At 43.4% G+C, this 17826-nt stretch overlaps 1 protein-coding gene across 3 annotated transcripts in view; it reads right to left on the reverse strand.

Annotated features, from left to right (window-relative positions):
* Positions 1-16816, reverse strand: part of KIF3B (kinesin family member 3B) — a 38071-nt gene extending 21255 nt beyond the window's left edge. Inside the window, exons 1-2 of one of the 3 annotated variants that reach the window (XM_079946533.1) lie at positions 16728-16812; positions 15407-15530 (exon numbers count right to left, since the gene is read on the reverse strand). The gene's annotated coding sequence lies outside the window, so the exon portion shown is untranslated. Of the gene's footprint in view, positions 1-15406; positions 15531-16727 lie in introns of all 3 variants that reach the window. The other 2 variants (XM_079946534.1, XM_079946532.1) reach the window with 2 other exon arrangements.
* Between the last annotated feature and the right edge of the window lie 1010 nt (positions 16817-17826).

A 17826-nucleotide genomic window follows, 5' to 3' on the forward strand; every position in this document is an offset into this window, starting at 1 on the left:
GGGAAGATCCCACATGCCGTGGAGCGGCTGGGCCCGTGAGCCATGGCCGCTAAGCGTGCGCGTCCGGAGCCTGTGCTCCGCAACGGGAGAGGCCACAACAGTGAGAGGCACGCGTACCGCAAAAAAAAAAAAAAAAAAAATAGCACAGCTGAGTAGCTGCAGCAGACAGTATGGCCCACAGAACATAAAATATTTACCACCTGATCTTTCACAAAAAAAGTGTGCCAACCCTGAATTAGAGTTATATATATTTACATGGATAAATAAATAGGTTGAGTGGAAAAGCAAGCTGCAGAGTGATGATTATGACTAAAAACTTAGAAAACAATATGGTGCTCATGGATTTGCATTAATGTATACGTAAGTATTCCCCCAAATGGGTAGAAGGATATACAACAATTTATGATAGTGGCTCTCCAAGTTGGGCAGGGTGAAATGTTAAGAATGGGACAAGAAATGTGAAGAATTTTTCAATTTTATCTGTAATATTTTATCATTTCTCCTAAAAAAAGAAACAGGGAATGAGACTTGAAGCAAATAAGAGAAAATGTTAATAATTATCAATTCTGTTTCCTATATTTTTCTCTGAATGTTTAAGATTTCTCAAAAAAGAAAAGAAAAAAGAAAACCAGCAATTTCACATTGAAACAGAAAAACCAGATTTTCTGCTTCTCTGGAATAATGGGAATATCTGACAGCCCAGGCCCCAAGTGGCAGCAATGGGAACTGAGTGACGGCTGCCCCTCTAATGGGCCTGGCCACCCAATCCTCCCCAGCCCACACTCCCTACTCTCTCACACCCAGCATGCTCTGCTCATTTATACTGCCTGCCTGGCTCCTGTAGGCATCCCTACCATGACCAAATTCATGTATACATGATCTAATTGAGAAAGGCCTGCCATGTTAGTCCATCTCTTTTTTTTTCTTTTCAATATTTATTTATTTATTTGGATGTGCTGGGTCTTAGTTGTGGCACGAGGGATCTTTGTTGCGGCATGCATGTGGGATCTAGTTCCCTGACCAGGGATCAAACCCGGGCCCCCTGCATTGGGAGCGTGGAGTCTTAACCACTGGACCACCAGGGAAGTCCTAGTCCATCTTTTAAAATGACATTTACCAAGGCTCTGTAATGACATGGACTATGCTTAGAATAAATGAAAAAGCAGTTTACAAAATTGAATGCATGCAATCACAATTGTATAAAAATAAGATACACATCAAAACATTAATAGTGGTCCACTTTGTGTGATGGGACTACATATAGGTGATTTCCCCTGCTCCTTCGACATTTCTATATTTTTCAAATTTTCTGTAACAAGCATGTGGTATCTTCAAATGGGAAAAAATAAAGGTCTGGCAATTCACCAGAAACATCCCTGCAAGGAGGAGCAATGTGCGGTCACACAAAGCACATACTAATGCATCTTTAATCACTGCACTCCAATGCAACGTCCTCTAAGATCTGACCGAGCAACCACCTGCCAACTGCCTGGCCTAGAGCTCAAGGACTCAGAGTGTCTGAAAGGCAGCCCAAACTACGGATCACAGGGGCCATCAGGAAAGCAGCAACACTCAGGCAAGAAGATAAAAGTGACTCCCTATTAACCAGCCCAAACCAAGTCCCTGGGCAGGTTTCTCTAGGGGAAGCAGCTGTTTCTACTCCGTATCCAACTCATCACCATCAACACTACGTTCTTTCTCAACTGTTGCTAATTGTTTTGAAGTATCAGGACTCCTTGTCTGCAAACCCTGAACCAACACCAAGAGAGCAATTCCAACTCTGGGTCTTTGGTTCCCATGACAGTCAGCTATCAAAATGTGAATTACACAATTTTCAGAACAAGATTATTCATCTCCCGTTGAAAAAATAACATCACTGTCTGGAGAACTTTTAAAAGGACATGGAATGTGTGTTGAGGGACTAGTCCTATATTTGCTTCTATTTACATAAAATATATCTGAAGGGATATGCAAGAGCCAGATAACAACACTGGCTGCCTGTAGGGAAAAGAGCTGGGTGGCTGAAGGCCAAGAGTATAAGGGAGGCTTTGCAGTGTATAATCCTTTTATACCTCTTGAATCATGTAAATATATTACCTAGTCAGAAAAATCAAATTAGGGGAGAAAAAAGATGGAAAAAATCTGTAAAATTAACTACATCCAGGTGTTAAAACTCATTTTTCTCTTTTCATCTATCCACCATGAATATAATGTAATAAAATGTTTTAACTGATGAACAAAGGGTCCTAGTTGTAAAACTATTTGTCTTAACTTCATGGTAAAGCTTCATAAAAGAGCTTCTATGAGGTCTACAGCAATGGAAATCCTTAACTTCCTAATGTCAATGTAGCATGTCACATAGCCTCAGCCATAAAAGGCATTCAGAGCAAAGATGTCAAAATAACAGACTAATAAAATATATTCTGGGGACTTCCCTGGGGGTCCAGTGGTTTAGACTTCGCCTTCCAATGTAGGGGGTGTGGGTTCGATCCCTGGCTGGGGAGCTAAGATCCTACATGCCTCACAGCCAAAAAACCAAAACATAAAACAGAAGCAATACTGTAACAAATTCAATAAACACTTTAAAAATGGTCCACATCAAAAAATAAATAAAATATATTTATTTTAGTGTAATATAGTGTAATAACAGGCACTGTTTATAAACACAGGTCATCTGTTTTTTGTAAGCCAAACAGTTGTGTGAACGGTCTAAACACTTTCAAACTGTCTCTTACGGTACATATGAGAGCCACAGAATCTTAAACTGGCACATATTATTTGAGGGCATCTGAGCAGTCAATATCAAAACACTGACACGCAATACTCAAAATGTAATACTCCCTTGAAAGAGCAACTCCATTTCTTGGAACTATTTAAAGGCCTTCAGTGAATAACTGAATACATGTGGAAGATGTACTTACACCTTTATGCTTATCTCAGCAGCATCTCTAACCACTTAAATACTCATTGATAAGGGATTGGTTAGATTATGACACATCTCTACAATGGGAAATTATGCAGTCATTAAGAATGGCAATATAGGGCTTCCCTGGTGGCACAGTGGTTAAGAATCCGCCTGCCAATGCAGGGGACATGGGTTCGAGCCCTGGTTCAGGAAGATCCCACATGCCGCGGAGCCGCTAGATCCCACATGCTGCGGAGCAGCTAAGCCCGTGCGCCTAGAGCCTGTGCTCTGCAACAAAAGAAGCCACCACGATGAGAAGCCCACGCACCGCAACGACAAGTAGCCCCCGCTCACTGCAAGTAGAGAAAGCCCGCACGCAACAACGAAGACCCAACGCAGCCAAAAATAAAATAAATGAAATAAATACTTATTAAAAAAAAAAGAATGGCAATATACTTCTAAGTATTTACACATGGGAAGATGTTCATGACATTTTGTTGAGTGAAAAAAAGCGGCTACCAGGGACTTCTCTGGTGGTGCAGTGGTTAAGAATCTGCCTGCCAATGCAGGGTTCAATCCCTGGTCTGGGAAGATCCCACATGCCACGAAGCAACTAAGCCCATGTGCCACAATTACTGAGCCTGCGCTCTAGAGCCTTCAAGCCACAACTACTGAGCCCGCATGACCCAACTACTGAAGCCTGCCTGCCCAGAGCCTGTGCTTTGCAACAAGAGAAGCCACTGCAATGAGAAGCCTGCACACCACAACAAAGAGTAGCCCCTGCTCGCTGCAACTAGAGAAAGCCCTCGCGCGGCAACGAAGACCCAACGCAGCCAAAAATAAATAAAATAAAATAAAATAAATTTATATTAAAAAAGCAGGCTACCAAACAGAAGACTTACTATGATGTGATTTATGTTTACATGTGTACATGCACAAGTGCAGAGAAAGTTGTGAATGAGACAGTGTAAAGTCATGATTCAAAGCATGAACTTTAGTATTCAACGCGTCAGCATTTGAATTTCTGCTCTGCCACTTAGCTATAAAATCTTGAGAAAGTTACATTAAGTCATAGTTTCTTCTACAAAATGGGATTAATAACAACACCTACCATAAAGAACTGTTCTAAGGATTATTAAGTAAGCTAATAAATGTTAAATGGTTAGCCTAGTGCAAGATGTTTAATAAACACTCAAGAAAGGCAAACAATATTGATCTCTGGGGGGTGAGCTTGCAAGTGATTGTTTTTGCTTTCTTTGGCCTTCTTCACAGGTGCATGTATTTTGTTTCTTACAATCAAGCAGGGGGATGGCAATAAAGCTATTTTTTCTTTGGGGAAAAAAGTCTAGTAACTTGGTTTCAGCTTACACATCTTAGGAAGACAGGCTACTTATCCGGAAAGAAACCTAGAAAGGTCACGGATAAGAAACATGAACAACTAAACGCCTGCTCTGAATTCAAATTGGCGCCAAGCACTCCCTGTCACTTGATGACCCCAACAGGCTAACAAAGAAAGCATTTAACTGATAAGGGGGAAAAAGAGGCAAAGAAATCCTATTTTGTGAAACATTCATAACATACATTCATAAAAAATATATTCAGGGATCCCTGGTGGCTCAGTGGTTAAGAATCTGCCTGCCAATGCAGGGGACACAGGTTCGAGCCCTGATCCAGGAAGATCCCACATGCTGTGGAGCAACTAAGCCCGTGCGCCACAGCTACTGAGCCTGCACTCCAGAGCTTGAGCCACAACTACTGAGCCCAAGAGCCACAACTACTGAGCCCAGGTGCCACAACTACTGAAGCCCACGCACCTAGAGCCGGAGCTCTGCAACAAGAGAAGCCACCACAATGAGAAGCCAGCGCACCGCAAGGGAGAGTAGCCCCCACTCGCCGCAACTAGGAAAAGCCCGTGTGCCGCAATGAAGACCAAACCCAGCCAAAAATAAATTTAAAAAATAAATAAATTTATTTAAAAAAATATATATATATATTCAAGTCTAGAGGACGCTAATTCAGAATCAATGCGGGTCTGGGGCTTTGCTGTATTCAATAGTCACAGCTCATAGTACATTAGGAACTTAATGTATATTCCTCTTCTAATCCTCAAAATCACCTTATGAGGAATAGTATTAGCCTTATTTTAAAAATAAGGATGGGAGGCTCAGAGAAATTAACTGGTTCAAGGTCACACAGCAATTAAATGGAACAGTCAGAATTCAAAACCAGGTTTGTCTTATTAAAAGACCCTAATTTAAACTTATTTTAAACACACAAACACACGCACATGCGTATACACATGTGTATTAATATATGAATAGATTAAAACAATTCAAGTTGTACATACAGTGAACAGGTAAATCTTCCCCCTACCCCTGGGGAGATACTCGAAGCATATGCAAGCATTAACGTATCTATATTGCTTCCCTACCTTGTTTTTTGTTTTTAAACTCAAGTTTAAGTATAGTATCACCATTCTCTATCTTACTTTGTAGATCTTGGGGCCCCCCCCACCCCCACCCCCATCCCCACCTTTTAAGTAGCTGCCTAAATGCCATGGTACAGTTCTCTTATAACGTATTTGATTAGCCCCCTGCTGAGGGAACCTCTGATAGTTTCTGGTCTTTGCTAGTGCAAACAATGCTGCAGTGAATATCCTAAACATATACCTTTAGCTACACACGAGGGTCCTTCGTAGGAGTTATTCCTGGATGTGTAAACACTACACATGTTCCTTTTTGACAGAGGGCACCATCCTACCCACTTCCCAGGCTGTACCATTTATCCTCCCACCAACAGTGCACCGACTGCCCACACAACCCCAATGTCCGGGGCTCGTGCTCTGAACCACCACGAAGCTATGAAGCTGGAAGAGCCTGCCTGTCAGGAACTTCTCATTCCATGTACTGATCCAGGAAAGAAATGAAACTGTTTCTCTGCTAAACATTTACACTCTGATGTCAGAGACTTAATCAACCAAATACAACATTTGGCCCTTGAGTAGGGCCCTTTTTTGGATCTTGATTCAAACACACCGATTGTTAAAAATGTATGAGACCATCAAGGAAATTTGAACATTAAGGAATGTTAAGGAATTATTGTTACATTTTTAGGTGTGGAAATGGTATTTTTTAAAGAAGGTTCTTACTCTTAGAGACACACACAAAAGCATTTTCGTATAAAGTTTTTTTTTTAACATCTTTATTGGAGTATAATTGCTTTACATTGTTGTATTAGTTTCTGCTATATAACAAAGTGAATCAGCTGTATGTATACATATATCCCCATATCCCCTCCCTCTTGCATCTCCCTCCCACCCTCTCTGTCCCACCCCTCTAGGTGGTCATGAAGCACCGAGCTGATCTCCCTGTGCTATGCGGCTGCTTCCCACTAGCATATAAAGCTATATGCTGACTGGGACCAAAATAATCAGAGGTGAGGTGGGGTGGGATGAGTAAGAGGTTATAAGTGAGACAGAACGGCCATGTGCTGCTAACTGCTGGAGCTGGGTAATGGGTCCATGGTTCATTACACTATTCCATTTTTATGTATGCTTGAAAGTTTCCAAGATGGGGGGGAAAAAAAAAAGATTGCCCTCTGACCAATGCCTTTTAACTTTTAAGAAAATTTTAATTGTGGTTAAAAAAACCCCACATAATATAAAATGTACCCTCTTAACTGTTTTTAAGTGTACAGTTCAGTAATGACAACGATATTCACATTGTTGTGTGACAGATCTCTAGAACTTTTTCATCTTGCTAAACTGAAACTCCATACCTATCAAATGGCAACTTCCCATTTCCCTGTCTCCCCAACCCCTGGAAACCACCATTCTACCTCAGGGTTCATCCATGTTGTGTAGCATGTGACAAGATCTCTTTTTTTTATAAGGCTAAATAACAACCTATTGTGTGTATATACCACATTATCTTTATCCATTGATCTGTCCACAGACATCTGGGCTACTAGCACCTCTCATCTATCGTGAGATCACAGGTGTACTCAATGACTTGTCCTTTTAATCAGACTGCCCTGCAGCTGGGTAGAGAGCCACAGCAAATTCTACATTTAAAAGAGGGAGGTGGCCTGGAATAACAAAAAAGAGATTCAGACACACCTGGGAATGAAACCCAGCCCAACCATTCCCAGCTCTGGGAGTCCAGGCAAGTTCCTTCAACCAGCTAAGCCTATATCCTCCTCTGCAAAATGGGACTACCACAAATGCCCTGCTCCTTGGGGCTGTGTGAGGATTAGAGGAGGACAAGCATGACAAGGCCTGGCCCACAAGAGGTGCTTCTGCCCTGACCCAATTTACAGGAGAGAAAAACCTGAGACTTGGAGAGAGAAGCAACATGGCAGACTGAGTTAATCAGCAGCAAAGTAAGCAGAAACCAGGGCTACCGGGCTCCAAAGTTCATGGCGTTTTTCCACACCAGCGTGTCCTAAATGTCAGTCATCTGATTGTCTCTTCACAATTTCTGCCATATCCACACACCACCTGTACCATTATTTAGTTAAGATTTTGCTTTAAATCTACTTTAACACTTTTTTTTTTTTTAATTTATTTTTTTGGCCATGCTGCACGGCTTGCAGGATCTCAGTTCCCTGACCAGGGACTGAAGCCAGGCCACAACAGTGAAAGCCCAGAATCCTAACAACTAGGCCACCAGGGAACTCCCAAATTTCTTTTTAACAGAAACTTCGTATGACTACCATGAATGGAAAACCAGTATCACTTGTTGTAAATAGAAGGTAACTGAAAATGAAGACAAACAACCATGTTACTAAATTCGAACTAGATACTGTAGCTTACCTAGGGCCAGAGGCCTGATCTCTCTTGGTTAGAAAGCCAGTAGAAGGGTGAGATAGGGAGGGTGGGAGGAAGGCTCAAGAGGGAGTGGATATGGGGAAATATGTATGCATATGGCTGATTCACTTTGTTGTCTAACAGAAACTAACACAGTATTGCGAAGCAATTATACTCCAATAAAGATGTATTAAAAAAAAAAAGAAACTAAGAAAGCCAGTTTAGCACGTGTTAAGAAAGACTGGAACCAAACAAATACTCTCCTTGACATAGTCAAAAGAACCAAAAGAGTTTCAAAGGGAATAACTCTCACCGTGTCGTTCAACATAATTTAGGATGTTGTGTCTGAGTGTCAACTAAAATCTTCTGTTCCACCTGGTTTAGCTCCGGAATCTAAGGCCATCCATGTCCCCAAATCAGAGTCCCATTATCAAGATCCCTGGTGATTGGTGTGTACATGAATGTTGGAGAAGCTGCCCACATATGCTACCTTTATCGTAAACAGTTCCCAAAGTTGATCAAGCAGAATGTCCCATAAATCACAGAATTTGTTTCAGTAATGTAACGAGTTAAATACATTAAAAAAAATCCCCTGCCTAAAGTCCACCAGAACTGTCATGGTTCACTGTCCAATTCCATAATGACATGCTCTCACAGCTCATTCAGTGCACAAAACTGATCATGTACATACAATATTCCTGATTAATGTCACCAGCCAACAGTCTGTTCATAGAATGAAGGGTTTAAATGTTAAAGGCTCAGGTTCTGGGTCCTACTCATAGGGAATTCTGTATCAAAAAGAAAAACAGATTAAGAAGCAGCAGCAAAGAAGGCGACAAGAACTATGAAAAGATACCTTATGGCTTGTGAATTATACCTCAATAAAGCTTTTTTTTTTGAAGATATTTTTAGGGTCCTAATCAAATTTTAAGAAGGAAAATGTACAGTTCTCCTTTTCAACTTTTTAAAGTTCTAACTTTCCGCAAACTAATTTATTTAGAATTGTTCTCTTATGAGGCTGAGAGGGAAGCAAAGATATTCACTACAGCACTATATGTGATTATAAAAAGCCAGAAACAACGTCAATGCCCAATGCTAGGGAAAGTTTACTAGCTCATAATTACTAAACATGGGAAAATGGTTATGAAATGTTACGTGAACATTTCCAAATGCAAAATGGGAGATACACTTTGAGAGCAACTACCTAAAAAGATAGCTGTGCAAGTGGACAAACAAGTAAGCTGAAACTGAGTCAGGATACCCTTTGCACAGGTAATCCCTCTCCACCAAACTGCACTAATGTCTGCCTTTTCAACTGTATTTAGACACTACCTTGTTAAAAACATTATTTAAGGAGGCTGCCTTTATAATTAAAATTTTTTAACAATGAAAGGATCTAGTTTAAAGAAATCATCAGAAATGTAGACAAAAGTTTATGCAGAGAAAAAAAAAGTTTATGCAAAGATAATCTTCAAGATGTTCTCTGTAGCATTATTCATAGCATTTAAGTATTGAAACCTGCCTAAATGACAATGACTGGGCAAACAGGTAAGAACTGCACATTCATGAGATAAAATACATTTAGGAATATATTTTCCTTTGGACAGTAAGATGTTTTAACAGTAGTTATTTCTGAGTGAATCTTATTTAATTTTTTCAGGGTTTTCCTCAATGGAAATTATTTTTATAATTTAAAAAAAATTCTATTAAAAAATGATGGCAATTGAAGAAGTAAGGAGGGAAAAATACTATATATTTCTTAGGCTAGAATCTGACCTGCTATTGCAGACCATGCAAAACCAGTAACTATTTCCACCAAGAACTACCTTCTTGCTGTTATCTTAAGTAACTTGAGCTGACATTTTGTCTTACCTGGATGGAATCTTTTATGATTTACTAGCTAGATTTCTTTGCTTAGGTTACTGAAATGTGTTATAAAGTAATGGTTACTGCAGTCCCCTAAGCTGCTGGAGACAGTACTATGAGCTTTAGTTTCTGTGTAATTTATGTCACACACAAAAGCCCCAAAGCAAGCCCTTCCTGAAACCACTGCTGAAAGGGGTGTTAAGGACCCAAGAGTGGGTAACAGCATGTCCAGTCTCAGCTCCCAGTAGTCTATTACAATCTCTATTTCACTTGGACTCACTTCCATTTATACACTATGTTCAAATATGACAAAATGCAACTGCTGCAAATATCTTGCCAAAAACTTAAAAATAAAACCACACCCACCACAATTATCACTGGTGCTCTCTAATGCAAACTATGATTTAAATAAATCAGCATACTAAAAAGATAGATCTGCCTGTGTGTGAAGAGCTCAGTGTCTGCTATCAGTGTGACAAAGCGAGGAGACACAACGTGTCACCAAGATTAACTGAAGCCTTAAACAAGAACATCCCAAGCTGCAATGCAGATGTGTGATGCTGATAAGATGAGCTGATTGCAATGATCTCTGACTGCCAAGAAACAGCTCTAAAAGCCCCACCCTGGAAGGCTGGGAGAAAGCCCTGCATGAAGTCACCAAGGAAGAGGAAAATATTACCCAACTCAAAGCTGTCTTTCAGGCAGCGCTGCAAGAGCCTTGGAAGATTATCCCACGTCCTTATTTTGCCTATACAGACACTGAGGGCCAGAGAGGCTGAGTTACTTGCCTTGGGTCACATAGCAAGTGGCAGAATTGCTATTAAAATTCATGTCTCCACCCAGATCCCACTGCTTTTCCACACCAGAATTTCCTGTGGTGGCACAGGCCTTGACCAAGAAATCTTTCTAAGACTGCAGAGCTAAGGGATGTTGAAGGGAAAATAATGAGCCCACATGGCAGACAGGGAAAACTGAGGCTTGACAAAATTGAATCTTTTACAGATTAAAAAATGGGTAAAAATATTCTTTGGTGACAGAAGATAGGGTAGTGGTCACCCTTCTGGAGGGAGGTAAGGAAGGCTTCTGGAGTGCTGGTAATGTTCTATATCTTGATCTGGGTGGTGGTATCATGGGTGAGTTCATTTTATGAAAATTCAACAAACTATACAGTTACAATCATCTAATTTTTCTGCCTGTATCTTATCCTTCAATAAAAACATTAAGAAAAGAAAAAAAAAAACGGAATCTTTTGCAATTAGTCAGCAGTGGCATAGGGCTTTAGCCACCCTCTCCTCACGGGTGCAGATGTTATCACCAGAATCAAGAAACAGTTCAGGGCCGAATGACTCAGAATACAAGCTCTCAGTTCCTACCTGCTTCATGTTTCAGCCCTGAGTTAGAGCTAAGAAGGATGAGAGGTAGCCTATCTCACAAATCAGATTATCTATTTGTTGCCTATCAGTGAAGTAACTGACACCCATGGTTATGTTAAAATACCTCAAGGGTTTTTCCCCTGATTTCTTCAAACATTCTATGAAGTCAGTTTTCTTCATCAGCCTTTAAAGTTAATTTACCCAGATACAGAAGAGAAAGAAAGGCTTTTGACAAGATGTCAGGGATGTACTGCCCACCTGAAAAACAGATGAACAAGTGAGTGGTAGGAAAAGCAATGGACTTGGAATCAGACCTGGGTAAGTTATTTGACTTTTCTGTGCCTCTACTTTCCTCTTCCGGAAAATGGGATTCATAACAGTCCTCATGTTACAGCGTTGCTGTGAGGACTAAATGAGACGACATGTGTAAAGTGCTGAAAACAGCGCCTGGCTCAATAAATGTTAGCTATTTCTATTACAGGTAGACCTCGGAGATACTGCAGGTTTGGTGCCAGACCACCATAATAAAGCAAATCTTGCAATAAAGCAGGTCACACAAATTTTTTGGTTTCCCAGCGCATATATAAGTAATGTTTACACTATACTGTAGTCTACTGAGTGTGCAAGAGTATTATGTCTAAAGAAACAATGTACATTAATTAATGTACACTAATTAAAAAATACTTTATTGCTAAAAAATGCATCATCTGACAACGCAGAGTTGCCATAAACCTTCAAATTGTAAAAAAAATGCAGTACTTGTGAACCACAGTAAAAAAAAGGTAAGCCTGTACTTTTATTATCACTATCTTTGGCAAGTCCTAGTTTTGCTACTTATTAACAAAGGAGTACATCTCAAGCTTTAATGTACTCAGGAAGCACCCGGGGGTCTTGGTAAAATGCAGACTGGCTTATTATATTTAGACTTAGACTCTGCATTTCTAACAAGCTCTCAGGGCACATGGGTGCCTCAGTCATGCAGAACACACTTTGAGTGGCAAGGATCTACCGAACCCAGCAGCTATCGGGTGCTTCATATTACTGACCAAAATGAATGACCCCTCAGTAGCTCAATGCTTCATCTGTAAACTGGGGATAATACATATGCCATGTGATCTCAACTGACTGAACATTAGTACACAAGAATGCACAGGAAAGAGCATTCTAAACTGCAAACAAAGCTACACAAGCAGAGGTGGTAGGATTATCAGTCTTGTTATTCGCAATGTTGAATTTACAACATTGTGAAACCTAAATTTACAGGGGCAATTATTAGCATACGTTAAAAGAAGGCTCGAATTCCCTTGCTAGAATTCTAGCAAGAACACAACAGCTTCTCCAGGGATTCCCAAATCAAAAGCTCTGAAACTTTAGAAATGTCATTCGATGGCCAAGAAAGAACCACTTTGGCAGGGAGAGTGTGGCCATTTGAGGCACTAAGCTTCAAGAGTGATCGCATTCTCTCTCGCAGAGACGGCCAGCCTCCTCCCAGCTTTCATCAGCCAAGATCTCAAGTCAGGACAGCAATGCCAACAGCATGAGACAGATGGGCACTGCCCTGGCAGAGCCCACACCTGCCACTCCACTAGCTGGCAAAGAGCCAGACTTCGAGAAAAGCAGGGCTTCCGGATGTCCAAGGTGGAGGCTTCAAAAAGATGTACCTGGCTATCTTCCTGCAGTATAAGCAGGGATCTCCTCCCCAGAGGCTGTAAGTATGATGTTTACACCTGTGCCTCTCCTCCAAGGGTTCACAGGGAACCAGAGCTAATTCTTCCACACAGGGCACCTTACCAAAAAGTTCTCTCATCATTTTAGAGGCAGGTGGCACCGTCAGCATCTACCTAATTGATCAGGCCAAACCCCAGAAACGCCTCTGATTCCTCTAGCCCTTCCCCTCAACCACCATCCTGCTGGCTTCACCTCCATGACACATCCCCAATCCATCCTCTTGTACCATCTCCACCGTCACCACCCTAGAAAGCCGCCATCACCTCTCACCTGGCCTCCTAACTACCCTCCTGCCTGCCATTCTTACACCCCTTAAAATTCACTGGCCACAGGGGCCAAAGTGATGTTTTTAAAAAACAAAAAACAGATCACATCACTCCCCTTCTTAAAGCCTTCAAAGCCTTCCCATTGCTTTTGGAATAAAGTCCCACCTCCTCACTCTAGTTCACAGGCCCTAGATGACTTGAGGCCTCACCCCCAGCCCAGCCCCCACTTGGCCATCTCACCATTCTCCCCTCCCCGCACCCCAACCCACCTACTCCAGCTGCTCTGAGCCTTCTTTCAGTTCCCAGAACTTACTAAGCTTATTCCCACCTGAGAGCCTTTACTTTTGCTGTTCCTTCTGCCATATTCTCAAATGTTTGGCCCCTTTCTGGCAGCAAGTCTCAGCAAAAATGTCACCCCCTCAGAGTGGCCTTCTCAGACCACCCAATTAATTGGCAGCATCCCCATGGGGAAGTCACTCTCCATCACATCACTGTTTTATTGTTTGCACAGTACTTATTTCCATCCAAGTGACCTTGTTCATTTATTGGTCTATTTTTCCGCCGCTGCCACTAGAATGGAAGCTGCACGAGAGCAAGGACCTCACCTACCTCTCTACCATCACATCCCTAGGCTAGAACTGGGCCTGACACATACCAGGTGTTCAGCAAATGCTGAATGAATGAAACTGAGGCAGTAGAGGTAAAAGCACTGAACTTGGAGTCAGAACGCCTGGAGGTCAGTGTGAAATGGGCCACCTACCAGCAGCCTGGCCTCTCTTACCTCAGGTCTCTTGACTGTAAAATGGGAATCTCAATCTGCACCTTCCCTTCCTTGCAGGGTTACCGATAGACTAAGTGAGTGAAGACACGTTTAAGCATCTTTTTTTTTTTTGCGTTACGTGGGCCTCTCACTGTTGTGGCCTCTCCCGTTGCGGAGCACAGGCTCCGGGCGCGCAGGCTCGGCGGCCATGGCTCACGGGCCCAGCCGCTCCGCGGCATGTGGGATCTTCCCGGACCGGGGCACGAACCCGCGTCCCCTGCATCGGCAGGCGGACTCTCAACCACTGCGCCACCAGGGAAGCCCTTAAGCATTTTTGTAAACCATTAAGACACCATAAAGAAAGCACTGTATTATTAGCCAGCATAAGAGAATGCTCTTTCTTAGGGACCCATAAATCAGTGGATGAAAGGACTTAGAGAGCAAGCCAAGGCTTCTAGCCCAGGCACCCAACAGAAGCATGAGGACACAAGAGATGCTTTACTCTGAGGAGGGCAAACACAAGATATGGATTCATTTAAAGACATCAAATTCATTTCAAATGCTAGTAATAGGGCTTCCCTGGTGGCGCGGTGGTTGGGAGTCCGCCTGCCGATGCAGGGGACATGGGTTCGTGTCCAGGTCCGGGAAGATCCCACATGCCGCAGAGCGGCTGGGCCCGTGAGTCATGGCCGCTGGGCCTGCGCGTCCGGAGCCTGTGCCCCGCAACGGGAGAGGCCACAGCAGTGAGAGGTCCGCGTACCGCAAAAAAAAAAAAAAAAAAAAAAGCTAGTAATATGCAAATTAAGCTCTGAGGTCCTTGAAGAATGTGGAGTTGGGGCTGATCTCCACATGCCCCACTGTGCTTGGCATAAAGGGACTTAGTAAACATTTACTGAACTATGGGTCGGACTACCAAACCTGGTATCCTATCATCGGCTTTCATTTTTCTTTGCAACCCATTCTGGCATGGGATTACAGGTTCCTGGGGCAACTCTGTAATACTGACATTTATGACATTTATATAATACTATGACAGCTACTGTTTCATGCATGCAATGACCCTGTGAGGTTGACAGACCTGGTATCGTCAGCACATGCTTTAATTTATTCATTCACCAATCATAAATAGAATATAAAGTATAATACAGGTGCTATGTTAAGCCCAAATAACAATAATGTTTACCAAACATGCCAGGCACTTTACATGTATTCGGTGCAAATAAATCCTCATAACAGCTATATATAGTGGATACTATTATTATCTCCCTTTTACAAATGATGAAACTATAGCACAAAGAGGTGAAGTAAAATTACTCAGTGGCATGCAGCTTGGAAGTGGCAGAGTCAAGATTTGAACCCAGGCAGCCTGATTCCATGCTTTTAAACCACCAGCATGCAATCAGAATTGTACAATAGCACCAAAAGGGCCTACCAGCCAGCCTACTCCTCTCACTTTAAAGAGGAGGGGGCATGGGGACAGAAAAGCCCCTTGTAAACATTCCAACTTTGTTTTGAGGTCCCCACTTTGGATGGTATCTATTTAAATGAATCTTTATGTAAGATCTTGTTTCCTTGCCAGTGGAAGAAAAGCCTCTAGCCAAAGCAGTCAGAAGGAACAAAAGAAGACCCTTGTGGCTTTGTAACAGCTACTGCTGAGAAATCAGAGATATCAGGGTACAGGGAAGAAAATACAGGATTTACCTGGAAATGTGTCCAGCTCCATCACTTAATAGGTATAAAATTCTTAGGCAAGTCATTCACTTTTCTTAGCCTCAGTTTCCTCATCTTCGAAATGGGGATGACATCACCACCTACCTGGCAAAGTCTATGTGAAGATTAAATGAGATAATATACCTGAAAAGTGCTCCTTAATCATATACAGTTGACCCTCAGTATTTGTAGGGGATTCCAGGAGCCCCCTTGGATACCAAAATCCACGGATGCTCAAGTCCATTATACATAAAGGTGAAGTACATACCTTCCTTGAAAAAAAAATCCACATCCACACAGTTCAAACCTGTGTTGTTCAAGGACCAACCAGACTTGTAAATAGCTATTACTGTTTCAAGCACTTCTCAAAAGACATAAAGATAACTCTTTGTCTTCTGGAAGGGTCAACAAGGCCTAAGTAGAAAATAAAACCATAACCTCAAACAACTACAAGGACTTGACCCCAGGGTTTCCCCCACCAGGACTACTTTGCAGAAGTCCACACCACCTCCCTTTCTCTGGGCAGAATGGAGAAGTAAAACTGAGGGTGGGGGGGATGTCAACAGGGGGAGGAATATCCAATGAGCTGGTGAACTACACACCTAAATCCTACCTGTCTCAAAGTCAACTCCTCCAGGAAGCCTTACCCAAACCACCCTTCATGCCTCATAATAGCTTGCTGAGCACTTACTATGTGCCAAGCTACTTGACATACCCATCTTACTGGATTCCCACACTGGTTCATTAACGCATTTTACAGATAAAGAAAAGAAGGCTCAAGGAGATTAACTTGCCCAAGGCCACACAGTTACTAAGTGTAGATGCAAAGTCTCAAATTCAGACACTCGGACTTAAAGTTGGACTCTCGGTCCTTCTCCTCCCCATTTAGGGCACTTTCAACATACACCTCTCATAATCTTAACCACTCTGAGCAGCAAGTGATAGGACCCCATTGTGCAAAAAGGTCAACTGAGGCCAAGAGGGGAAGGGACTTGTCCAAGGTCACACAGCGAGCCAGGGGCAGCGTCGAGGTTTGGACCCCAAGCTTTCGCTTCCCCGCCTCCCTCCCGAGCTGGGTCCCAGACTCCGACCCCTCGCGGCCGGGTCTGGGGGTCGGGCCGCACCCCTGCCCGGGGGAGGAGGGGCGAGGTCGCCCGGACTGCCTGAAGATGCCCAGGAGGCAGGGCAGAAGATGCTCCCGCTCCCGGAGCAGCAAAGCCAGTCGGTGGTGCTGCCCCGGGCCTTCGGGAAGATCCCAGGCGGCGGAAGGATCGGCCCTGCCCGGCGGTCGTTCGCATCGTCGCCGACTCACCTGCAGCCCGAGCCGAACGCGGGCGGCGGCGGCGGCAGCGGCGGCAGGAGCGGCTGCGAACCGTGGGCTCAGCCATTCCCCGCTGCCCCGGATGGGGAGAGACCGAGGCCGCTCACTTCCTTAGCAACCCGGCTCGGCGACCTACTTCCTTAGCAACCGGTGTCAATTTCAATAACTTTATTGGGACACGAGCGGCGGACCTGGAGAGCCGGGCGAGCCAGGCGGGGAAGGGCCGGGCCAGGTATTGGCGCTTAGTAGGTATCCAGCAGCCTTCGGTCCTTTCACCCATCTAAGGGGGTATGAGACGAGCGCGACATGGCCTGACAACCACCTGCTAGTATCTCGTGCCTCGGTTTCACCATCTGTAAAATGGAACGCACTGGCTTGGTTGCGCCATTTGACCTTTCCTAAAGCGCCTTCACATCTCAAATTGCTGAGATAGCTCCCATTTAGGGCCCACTCGGTCACTCAACCAAAAATTTAGGAATCATTTCTGTCCCTTCCCTCTCTTTCACTCCCCCCACCCGGCCCCCACATCCAATCGGTCACCATGTCCCTTAGAGTACTCCTCAAATATTTCTCCTATCCACCTTTCTTCATCTCCAGGGCCACCACATCAGGCCAGGCAGAGCTCCCCTCACCTCTAGCCTGCCTGCCTTCTCTGTGCTCTGCTTCTACTCTTTTGTCCAGCCCTGACCTGTCAATCAATTTTCCACAAGGTGGCCAAAATGATCATTTTAAAACATAAAACAGATCGTGTCACATTCTGCTTAACACCATTTAATGGACTCCCACTGCTTTTAAAGTCAAACCCAAAGCCCTTACTACTTTCTACAAAATCAATAAAACTCTGTTCCACCCCCATTGGCCTGGAAGGCCAGGTTCCATACCCGCTCCCCCCAAGAACTTGACCTGCTGTTACCCACTATGCAGAAGCTCCTGAGAGCAGGATCCCTTTATTCATGGTTACATCTGCCACTCTTGGTCCATAGTAGGTGCTCAATAAATATGTGTTGAATGAATGAATCCCTGGGATGCTCCTCCCCACCCCCCAGCCCCTACTTTTGCCTAGTGTGGTAGATATTGCTACTTACTACCC

Source organism: Stenella coeruleoalba, assembly GCF_951394435.1.
Source record: "Stenella coeruleoalba genome assembly, chromosome: 15".
Classification (NCBI taxonomy): domain Eukaryota; kingdom Metazoa; phylum Chordata; class Mammalia; order Artiodactyla; family Delphinidae; genus Stenella; species Stenella coeruleoalba.